The following is a 10,169-nucleotide window of genomic DNA, read 5'->3' as shown; positions in this document are numbered from 1 at the left end:
TGAATTTTGAACTTCCAGCAAAGCTCCATGGAAAACCATTCCCGAGGCATGGGAGAGGTTGCAAGACTACATCCAAGCATGCCTGCACCATGGGATTGAAAGCTAGTTAGTGCTCCAAAATTTTTATGATGGGTTAATACCAATGTCTTGGGGCCACCTCGACACTGCTGCTGGAGGCACCTTCCTTTCCCTCACTATTGATGGAGCCATAGCTCTCATCAATAAAATGGTGTCGAATCAAAGCTTGGGGAAGAAAAGAAAAACACAAAAAGGAATGCATACCGTGAAGGAGACGGATATGCTTTCCACAAAAATAGATTTATTGATGAAAAGACTGGAGAAATGGGCCCATGATAAGGATGCCATGATGGGCACCGTCCAGGCCATGGACTCACACATGATGTGTGAGGTCCGTGGGAATGTTAGCCATTTAGGGAATGATTGCCCCGAAACCTGTGAAGAAGCTACCTTCATCAACAACTGGTTTCGCCAACTAGGTAATAACAGGTGGAATAACCAATCCCGCCCGCAAGGAAATTCGAACTACAATTCCAATTACAATTCAAATCAACCTTCTTTTAAAGAGTTGGTTTTAGGCCAAGTCAAAATTAATGAAAATATCACTAAAAAGTTGATGTATAATGATAAAATGTTAGAAAACATCAACTCTCAAATAGAAAGTGTATCCTCCATAGTGAAGAATCAATTGTGTTTTAACAAAATGATAGAACCTCAAATTTCACAAATAGTTGTCGCTATCCCTGTCGATCATTCAGAGAAAACCCCGGGGCAACCTAAGAATTCCCGCAAAAATGTTAATGCAACTACAGATCAATGAAGGAGGAAGGTATTGTCCGACAGATCAAAAATGTCAAACCCTTGCTGAATGTAAATCGATATTTATCTTTAAAATTAAAAATATTCAAAATAATATTCCTAAAATTTAATTTTTTTAATTTTTATGTAAAAATAAAAATCTTCAAAAAATCCAACAAAAATCATTTCCTAAATAAGAATAATTTATTATTACTACTTATCATTTTTGCAATAATTATAAAAATTAAAAATTCAATAAAAGTTTGCTGGAAAATAAAAAACGAGCAAGCTGTTGGGAGACAGGACGAAAACACAACGGCTACGAATTTGAAATGGCTGTTGGCCACTCCCTGCCGAAGGGTAGGCCAAGCGGGCCAACCATGGGGCGGCCAGCCCCTACAGGTAGCCATTGGCCCTGTCCTTTGGACAGCAGGCGCCTGGCCCCGTTGCCTCTCCCCCTCCTCTCACATTTTCGCTCTATAAATACCTGAGGTGTCTGGGAGAGCTCCTCACCCCTCTCACACTCTCTCATTTTCACTCTCAGACTCACTCCCTTGCTCCCAAGTTTCCTTCAAGCATTTTCCAGCAAGTTCTAGTGCAAGAAAACTCTGCAAAAATTCCAAGCTCAAGCTAGTCTTCGGGTTCTCATTTTATATTTTGTGCTAACCATAACCCATGGCCATGTTTTTGCTTGTGTTGTTTTTGCCATGGGTAGGTTCGGAAAGGCCATTGCCGGCGCCGTCAAGAAGATCACGGGATCAAGCTCGAAGTGCTCCCATGGAAGCTCAAGCACGCACTACACCGAGCACGAAGGAAGCCCAATGCATGAAGATCAAGAGATCGTGCCGACGGAAGAGCAAGAAGAAGAACAAGAACAAGAGCAAGGACAATCGATGGAGGATGACGACGCACCCCACCTCGACTTGGAAAGAAGCCGGGAGATGGAAGCCTACAACCTCATCAAGAACCGCGAGTTCGACTACACACCGTTGTACGACCCCACGCTTCTCCAAGCCTTAGGTATAGATGTTGAATTCATCTACATTTGGAAAGCCATTGGTTGGGAGGAAGTTGATCCCGTTTGGGAACAAGGTTCTCGTTTGTTAACCATTCAATTTTTATGCTCACTAAAAGAAGTTGACAATACAATTACATTTCGCTTGTTTGAAGTAAAATATTTCTACATTGGAAAAATCTTGCTCAACACATAGGTTTCCAATGAAGATGCTTAATTGACATAGATCACGCTGTTAGTGGTTTTAATCGCCATAAATTTTGGAATGAAATTTCGGGTCAAGTTGTAGTTGGAAAATTTCAACCTCGCAACATGGACATCCAACATCTTACCCTTAGGCTCATACATTGTTGGATCGCAATGACTTTGTTTTCTAGGCAAGATATTTGAGTTGTTCATAATGATGAAATGAAAATACTCTATGCCATGATTAAAAAGATTAAAATTGCTCCTGTCAAAGAAATATTCAAGCACTTGTTAGAATTGTTAAAGACATTTTTTACTTACATATCATGTACATCTCTTGTTACTCGTATTGCCACTGGTGTTGGTGCTATGTAAAATCATGAAGTAGAATATATTTCAACTCCACACCTTATTATCGATGAGAATTACTTGTTACAAGGACATCACCTGAAACACAATGCAGCTGGACAACTTGTATTTTTCTTCTAGGGGTGTACAAATGAAATCCCGTTACCTAACCAAGATCTTCGTTTGTATAATTCCCCTACGCTAACCTTCCCTCTTGTTCCACAAGAGGAAGCTCGCAGAAGTTCTGTGTCTGGCAGGATGACAAGAAGCATAGCCAAAAACGAAGCAAGCAGCTCACAGTAGCTGTAGCCGTAGCCTTTTCCAGCTACGCCCCATGCGTTACACCCGGAGTCATTCCCGACTGGGCAAGCACCGGGGTTCACACCCATGTACCACGCCGGTTGGGAACATGCTCCATAGACACACGAGGCTAGATGATCTAGCTAGGCAGAGGCTGACGCTGCAGCATGGGCGATGCACTCATCCAACTCCGAGGGGCTACCTCCACATGTGCTTCCACGATTGTTTGTTTCAGGATGGGAAGACGTCAACACCCGTCTCGGAGGATTAGAAATCCACACTAGTGAGATCCAAAACACGCTTAACACTCACGTGCAGGATACAACACAATAGCATCAGCAACAGCAACAGATGGCGCAAATGAACGCGATGCTGAAGCAACAGCACGATGCGCAAATGGCCTATTGGCGGTCCATGTGGTACAATCTTGGACCGTAGGCAACAAGCTAAGCATGCGGGAGGACCCCCACAGAGGTAAGTACAATCTTTTATTTTCCGCATTTTAATTTTCACATTATTTAATTTCTGCATTTATTTAATTATTAGCATTTGAAAAATTCAAAAAATATATAATCCAAAAAATTAAATATGATAAAAACAACAAAAATATTTATTTCACTCTTATATGTGATTTAAAAATGTTTAGTTTCTCCTTTGTTGAAACGATGAATAGTTGCTCTATCGAGCTCATCACAAAGTTGCTGGCTAATAGGTTTCAGAAGTTAGTTAAGGGCCTATTTCACCAAAATCAGTATGGATTTATCAAAACTAGAACCATCCAGGATTGTTTGGCCTGGACTCTAGAGTTTATACATAATTGCCACGAGTCAAAGAAGGATTTGATCATCTTGAAATTAGACTTTGAGAAAGCTTTTGATAAGGTTGAACACAATGTGATTTTAGAAGTAATGAGAGCTAAAGGGTTTGGTCAGAGATGGATTAGTTGTGTAAATGCTATTCTCAACTCTTGTACTTCTTTTGTCCTTCTCAATGGGGTACCAGGCAAAGTCTTCCATTGCAGAAGAGGAGTTAGATAGGGTGACCCTCTTTCCCCCTTGCTGTTTGTCCTGGCTGCTGATTTATTACAATCTGTGATTAACAAGGCAACAAGCCAAGGCCTCCTGAATCCACCAATTCCATTAGGGTATACAGATGATTTTCCAATCATTCAATATGCAGATGATACTCTTTTGATCATGGAGGCCTGCAGCAGGCAGTTAGTAACCTTGAGGGCCCTTCTGCATACCTTTGGTGAATCAACTGGATTAAAGGTGAATTACATCAAATCAATCATGGTCCCCATTAACACAAGCCAAGAGAAGCTACAACATTTAGCAAGAACTTTCAACTGTGAATCTGGAAGCTTACCTTTCACCTATTTGGGATTACCTCTAAGCCTCACCAAGCCTAGAGCCATTGATTTTTCACCATTGGTTACTAGATGTGAGAGAAGGCTAGCTGCAACATCAGTATTTCTAAATCAGGCAGGAAGGCTTAAGGTCACAAATTCTGTCCTCACTGCAACGCCAACATTTTGTATGAGCACATTCTTACTCCAACAAACTATGATTGACCAGATAGATAAGTTCAGGAAATTATGTTTATGGAGGGGTGCCGATTTCAATGCAAGGCAGAAACCCAAAGCAGCCTGGCCAACTGTCTGCAGAGAGAAGGAGGAGGGAGGGCTAGGAGTTCTCAACATCAAAACCCAAAATGAAGCTCTGTTGATCAAACATTTACACAAATTTTTCAACAAGGAAGATATACCCTGGGTGTCATTAGTTTGGGAAAAGTACTATGGATCAGGGAAGTTGCCTGGAAGCTCTAAGGATCCTTCTGCTGGAGGGATATAGTTAAGCTGCTAAACAAGTTCAAATGAATGGCAAGAGTGGAAATTGGAAATGGATCATCTTGTTTTCTTTGGGAAGACCTGTGGGGCAATGAGATTCTGAACCAGAAGTTTCCAGAATTGTTCTCTTTTGCAAAAAACAAGCAAATAGTGTTTGCTGATGGGTGTGCTCAAACACCTCTGCACAGCCTCTTTCATCTGCCACTCTCATAGCAGGCACACGCCCAAATGTTGATGCTCCAGTAATTGTTGAATGAAACCAACACAAATGGGGATTCCAATAAATGGGTTTACATTTGGAACTCCAATAAATTCTCAATTAAAAAGACTTACAAACACTTGAGTGGACATCAAGTTGTTCATCCAGTCTTCAAATGGCTGTGGGCTTGCTCATGCCAAAGCAAGCATAAGGTCTTCTTTTGGCTTCTGCTGAAAGACACGATAAGCACAAGATAACTGTTGAGAAGGAAAAACATGGCTCTGCAAAATTTCAATTGTGTGCTCTGTAATGCTGCTGTGGAGGAATCACTATCACATCTTTTTCTGGAATGTCCTTTTGCCACCCAGTGTTGGGGATTGATTAACATTCAGACAAATCAGCATTCTGACTCCTTTCAGAACTTACAAAGTTTCAGAGATCAGTTAAGAGTGCCTTTCTTCATGGAAGTTATTATCTTAATGGCATGGACCATCTGGAGATCAAGAAATGATTTAATTTTTCGGCAAGTAAACCCAAGTATTCTCTTAGCTTTGCAGAATTTCAAAGTTGAGCTCCAGCTATTGCTCCTAAGGGCGAAAAGAAGCTACTCCCCAGGCCTCGATCAATGGATTGCAAATCTTAACTTGCTTGGTTGCTTGCAGTGCTTATACTGCTTTTCTTAGTTTCCTTTTTTTGTATCTTAATTGCCCCCTCCTGTTGCTTCTCCTTGTACTCTTTGCTGCTTTGTATTTGTACTGTTCTTGTTCTTTATCAATAAATGCTGTAGGGGTGCAAACCCCTCCAGTTTCGTTCAAAAAAAAAAACAATATTAGGCCAACCTCCATCCCATGCTCTTGTAGTGGACTACGGGGTTGTAGAAGAAATGAGCTGAGAGATGTTGACCATTGCTAACATAGCAATACTTTGTTCCTTTGCCAGCGATAAGATGGCGTATAAGAGGGTCGGAAAACATGTATCTGCGTGGTGTTCTACCAAGCTCTACGTATCTCAAGAATTCGCTCGCACCTTCTGCAAACCGTTCAAATCGCTGGGCAACGGTGGATCCTTTCAGCCCCTCATTGTTACTGTGACTAAAGATTAATGAAACAAATGACATGGCAGTATGAACAATCCTCTTCGGAAAGGTGGAGCTCCTTACCGCTTGCTGTACTTCTTCCTCTTCTTGCAAGCGCTGCCTACACCTGCGCAGAGTGTTGTCACACTCCTGTGAGGCGCGCTTGAGCTTGCTCCGCCAACGCAGCAGTGGCACGCTGGTGACGTTCCACTTGTTCGAGGTCTCAAGGGCGGCCTCCATCTTAATGTGTGCCATCTCCATCCTCTCAATGTTCTCCTTTGCATCTGACTTCTCCTGATAACCCTCCTTGAGTCTTGATAAGACTTGGTTAACAGCCTCCTGGGCCACTGCAGAACTGACCATCTCTGCTGCCATTAAGACTGATCAAACAAACCTGCTGTAGAATCGGTTGTCCTGTATGCAGAGAAAGGAAGAAAATTATTCAGTACATATATGAGCCAGATTGTCCCTGCTTATCAGATTAAAATCTATATTCTATCTTGTAAAGTGCAAGTGCGGAGAGGAAATCAAAACCTGGCGTAGTTGAACACTTGAACTAGCTGTAGTGTCACAGAAAGTCGTACCAGCACTATGACACTCGACAGTCTATCCTGCTCAGCCAGGCAGTTGTGAATTGTGATCATACATATAGAGAGGTACTTCCTCGCAAAAAAAATATAGAGAGGTACTTTGCTTGTGAGAGGGACATCGCAGAAATTTGTCAAGAGGGATATGGACGAAGGAGGACTTTTGTGTAGAGGGTAAAATTAAACTCTGAGGTTAGCATAGAGTGCATACCAGCTAACTGTAAGTGATGATGTACAGAGGCTGATGCAATAATTGTGCCGAGCTCCTCCCAGGATGCAGTTTTGGCCTTGCTAAATGATCTGAAGTCTAAGTTCCAAACCCCGAGGTAAGTCGTGTGACGGGTTTTGCAGGTGCGCAGCAGACGGTCAGTGATGTCATCGTTGGCCGGCGGCGGGATACGGGCAAACCATGGCGTGGGCCGCTTCTGCCGAGACGAATTTCTCCGCGGATCACCATCAAAGTTTTAAATCGCCGGCTATGCCTCTTAGCTGCTGGCCTTCTGAATAGCTAAGCGCAACTATAGCGGGAGATAGCTGCAGCTATGCTATTTAACTGTTTTTGCAAAAAAAATTAGAAAAAAAGACATGACCTTGGCATAACTTCATAACCATAACTAATTGATACATAACCAGTTCACTCAGGCTACAAAATACAGAGAACAAAATCAAAACTAGCTGATCAGAAGAGAATAAAGTTACTTTGTTGATCTGCCATGGTGTCCGGCGACTTGTGTTGTTGCTGCTGCTTAGGGTTGGGGAAGAGGAAGAACTGAAGATGAAGCCGCTGCTTGGGGTTGGGGAAAACAAAGAACTGCTCGTGCTGCCTCGCCCGTACTCATGCTGCACACCGCCGCCGCCACTTGGATCTCCGGCTGGCCGCGCCGCTTGATGCTCTGGCTAGCTGCGCCGCTTGGGGGGGGGGGGTGCTAGCTTGAAGTTGGACCTCCGGCTGGCCGCGCCGCTTGGGGGCCCCTCGCCGGCGCACCGCAGCCGCCGCCTCCGCCGCCACCTCCTTTTCTACGGTAGAGAGAGTGAGAGACCGAGAGAGACGGGTCACGAGCGTGGGAGTGAGCTAGGGTTGTTGGGTTACGGTGGGGGTGGGGGGAAATTGGGATAAGATGGGCCGCTGACTCATTTTTTGGGCCCGTGAAAATTTTGGCTGCCGCTAAAATAAGCTCAGTTTAGCGGCAATCTCCGTAGATCTCCGGCTATTAGCTGTTTTCGTTTCATAGCGCAAAAAGTTAGATATCTTAGCTTCTACCTTGTCCAGCAGCTTATCTCCGGCTATAGCTTCAGCTGGAGATTTAAAACTTTGATCACCATTGCTGATGCCATGGCTAAGGCGGTGATGGTCCGGGGCGGCGTCGGAACAACGACATCACCTTCCCAGGCTCCGCTGGTCACGGTCCATACTTCGTCTACGACACCGGTGGTCCACGTAGAGATCCGGAGAGTACGTGATTCACGTACATTACACGATTCAATTTTTGAATACGCAGGCTGCTCTGGATGCGTCACTCTTCGACTAAAGAAAGGTAGAGGACGGTTGGACAAGATTAATTTTCCTGTTGCTCTCAGTTGCCTTCTTTCTCGTCCAGGACACCGGCGACACAGGTTTGCGCCGCCAACCACGCACTTGGTGGCGATGAATATGCACACAGGAAGACTTTGAAGACTTTGGAGTAGAGGGCAACAAGCACTGTGGTCGACGTATGTATCACATCTTGGAGACCGCCAGAATTTATTGATATATAGACACCTCTAGGAACGCATCAGACATGGGCCAGAATTATTCATCCGTAAGACCAACCGGAGTCAAAGTCGACGGTGACAAAACGTAGAAATCTCGGCTGGAAAGCTTGGAGCAAAAAGCAGAAACCCGAACCCGACGGCATGCATACCAGTGTCATGGGTAGGTTACCACGAGTCCACGACAAGCAGGGCCGGGGCCCCAATTTGGGCATAGGGAGGGTCTTTAAGCCGACAACAATAATCATACATAATGAAATGCATGCATGGAAAAGATATAGACAACCATTAAATAAACATTTGTGTTATGATACATAAGACAGCTGAAAAACTAAACAAAAAAAGGGGGAACAAAATTAATTAATTTGCCTTAGGTCTCTAGCCTTCATCCAATTAATCTAATTCTTGAACTAGAAATAAATCATGATAATAGTAGAAACAAAGAAAATCAGAAATATAACAAAAAGAGTCCTAAATAATACATATGCCATTGAAGATTGATTCGTAGTGGGTGCAGTGTAGTCCTTTATTTGAGGAATATCTGATCTAGACCTTCATTTGCCGCCCTCTTCCTATTAGCTCTGACTCCACCACTGGTGTGCGATTTATAATGGAAAGGCGTGACATTGTGCGGAAGCTACCGTGACCATGAGAGATGGGAGGGAGGAAGGAAGCAACCACGGCGCTGCTTTGTGGGTGAGGGAGACTCAAAAGAGAAGACTGAAGAGCATGGAGGCTTTCCAGACCTGCGAGACATTTCCGGAAGGAAGAGTTATTGCACAACGGGTCTCGCTCCCATGTGAGTGCGCGATCCCGCCCTCTGCAGCCTCTCACCACTGCCCACGGCCACCAGCGACTTACCGCCTCGCTGCACCTCCCGCCCTCCACCCCCACCCGTCAACCCCAACCTCTCGCCGCCTCCATCAACTGGCCACTGACGAGACTCCCCCGCCCCTGTCCCCCCCAAACTGCCGCCTCTACCACCAAGGCCGGTAGCGCTCCGCCATCTCGCAGTACCGCCTACCCACCACAACCCACCGCCAGGCCAACCTGCCACCAGAGATCTAGAGCAGGGGAAGATGGCCAAACCCTAACTCGCCTTCGACAGAGGCGGCACCGCCGGCGCTGGCACGATGGTCACATGGTGTTGCAACCGTGCGACCATCGCCTGTTAGAGTTTGCATTTCCAGACTGTAGAGCATTGCCATGCCACGAGGAGCGCTTGACATGGTCGCTCGCACGTAGACACAAACCAATGGACGTTGGCTGTTTCAGTTACTAGCGCGCGGGTCGGGAAGCAGATCACGCTTTTACACTTCTGACCCAGGTGTTGTAGGCCCATTTACCCATTTGCACGCATCTCTTATATTTTCCCTGGTGATCATCGGCTAGTAGCTGAATTAAAAAAAACTTTTTACTAATAATTAAAAACTTTATAGTAGCATACTATGAATAAACTTCATACTCTCAACTTCAATACTTTGCAGATCCTTCGCCCATGTTTGAATCAGACGATCAGCATAGGCTCTCATGAAACCCTCCGTACCCTTTGTCATGTACTCCCTCCGTCCCTTAATGTTGGTCGTTCTGGAGTTCGAACTATGTCCCCGAATGAGTGTCGTTTAGGCTGTCCAACACCTACGAACTAGCCCTGCACCTTTATCCTGTCACCCCATCCCACCTCCTGCTGTCTTCATCTGCTCGTCCCCACATCCCTCGCAACAACGCGATTGGTCTTCGTGAATGGCTCCTGAACAGCAGAGGAGAGAGATTGCTGCCATGTGTACTACTCATAGGGTTATTTTTATCTTTTTGCTTTTACCTTGATCTTTGTGCCTAACTCCAGAACGACAATCAATTGGAGACGGAGGGAGTATGCTCACATTTCTTACATGTGTGGATGGGCCCCACGAGAAACTGGCCACACATCGGGAACGAACGTAGCCCACGAGCGTTAAAAGACCAAGGAATGCCATGATATACTATGTCTAGATATATAGTAAAAATAATTTATTTAGAAATTCAAAAATGTCTTATAATTTGGA

The 10,169-nt window shown here is 44.7% G+C and overlaps 1 long non-coding RNA gene across 2 annotated transcripts; it reads right to left on the bottom strand.

The window, feature by feature from the left end:
* Window positions 1-6,182: 6,182 nt before the first annotated feature.
* On the bottom strand, window positions 6,183-7,488 carry LOC136481925 (uncharacterized). Of its 2 annotated transcripts, XR_010764908.1 has the most exons (4): window positions 7,075-7,488; window positions 6,587-6,928; window positions 6,323-6,447; window positions 6,190-6,202 (listed from the first exon to the last, which is right to left on the bottom strand). It is a non-coding gene; the product is annotated as an uncharacterized lncRNA (long non-coding RNA). The 2 variants fall into 2 exon arrangements; XR_010764907.1 differs by having other exon boundaries at window positions 6,183-6,202; window positions 6,323-6,928.
* Window positions 7,489-10,169: the final 2,681 nt, after the last annotated feature.

The sequence above is a fragment of the Miscanthus floridulus genome, chromosome 9, assembly GCF_019320115.1.
Source record: "Miscanthus floridulus cultivar M001 chromosome 9, ASM1932011v1, whole genome shotgun sequence".
NCBI classification, from domain to species: domain Eukaryota; kingdom Viridiplantae; phylum Streptophyta; class Magnoliopsida; order Poales; family Poaceae; genus Miscanthus; species Miscanthus floridulus.
This window is presented reverse-complemented; position numbering and strand designations above follow the sequence as displayed.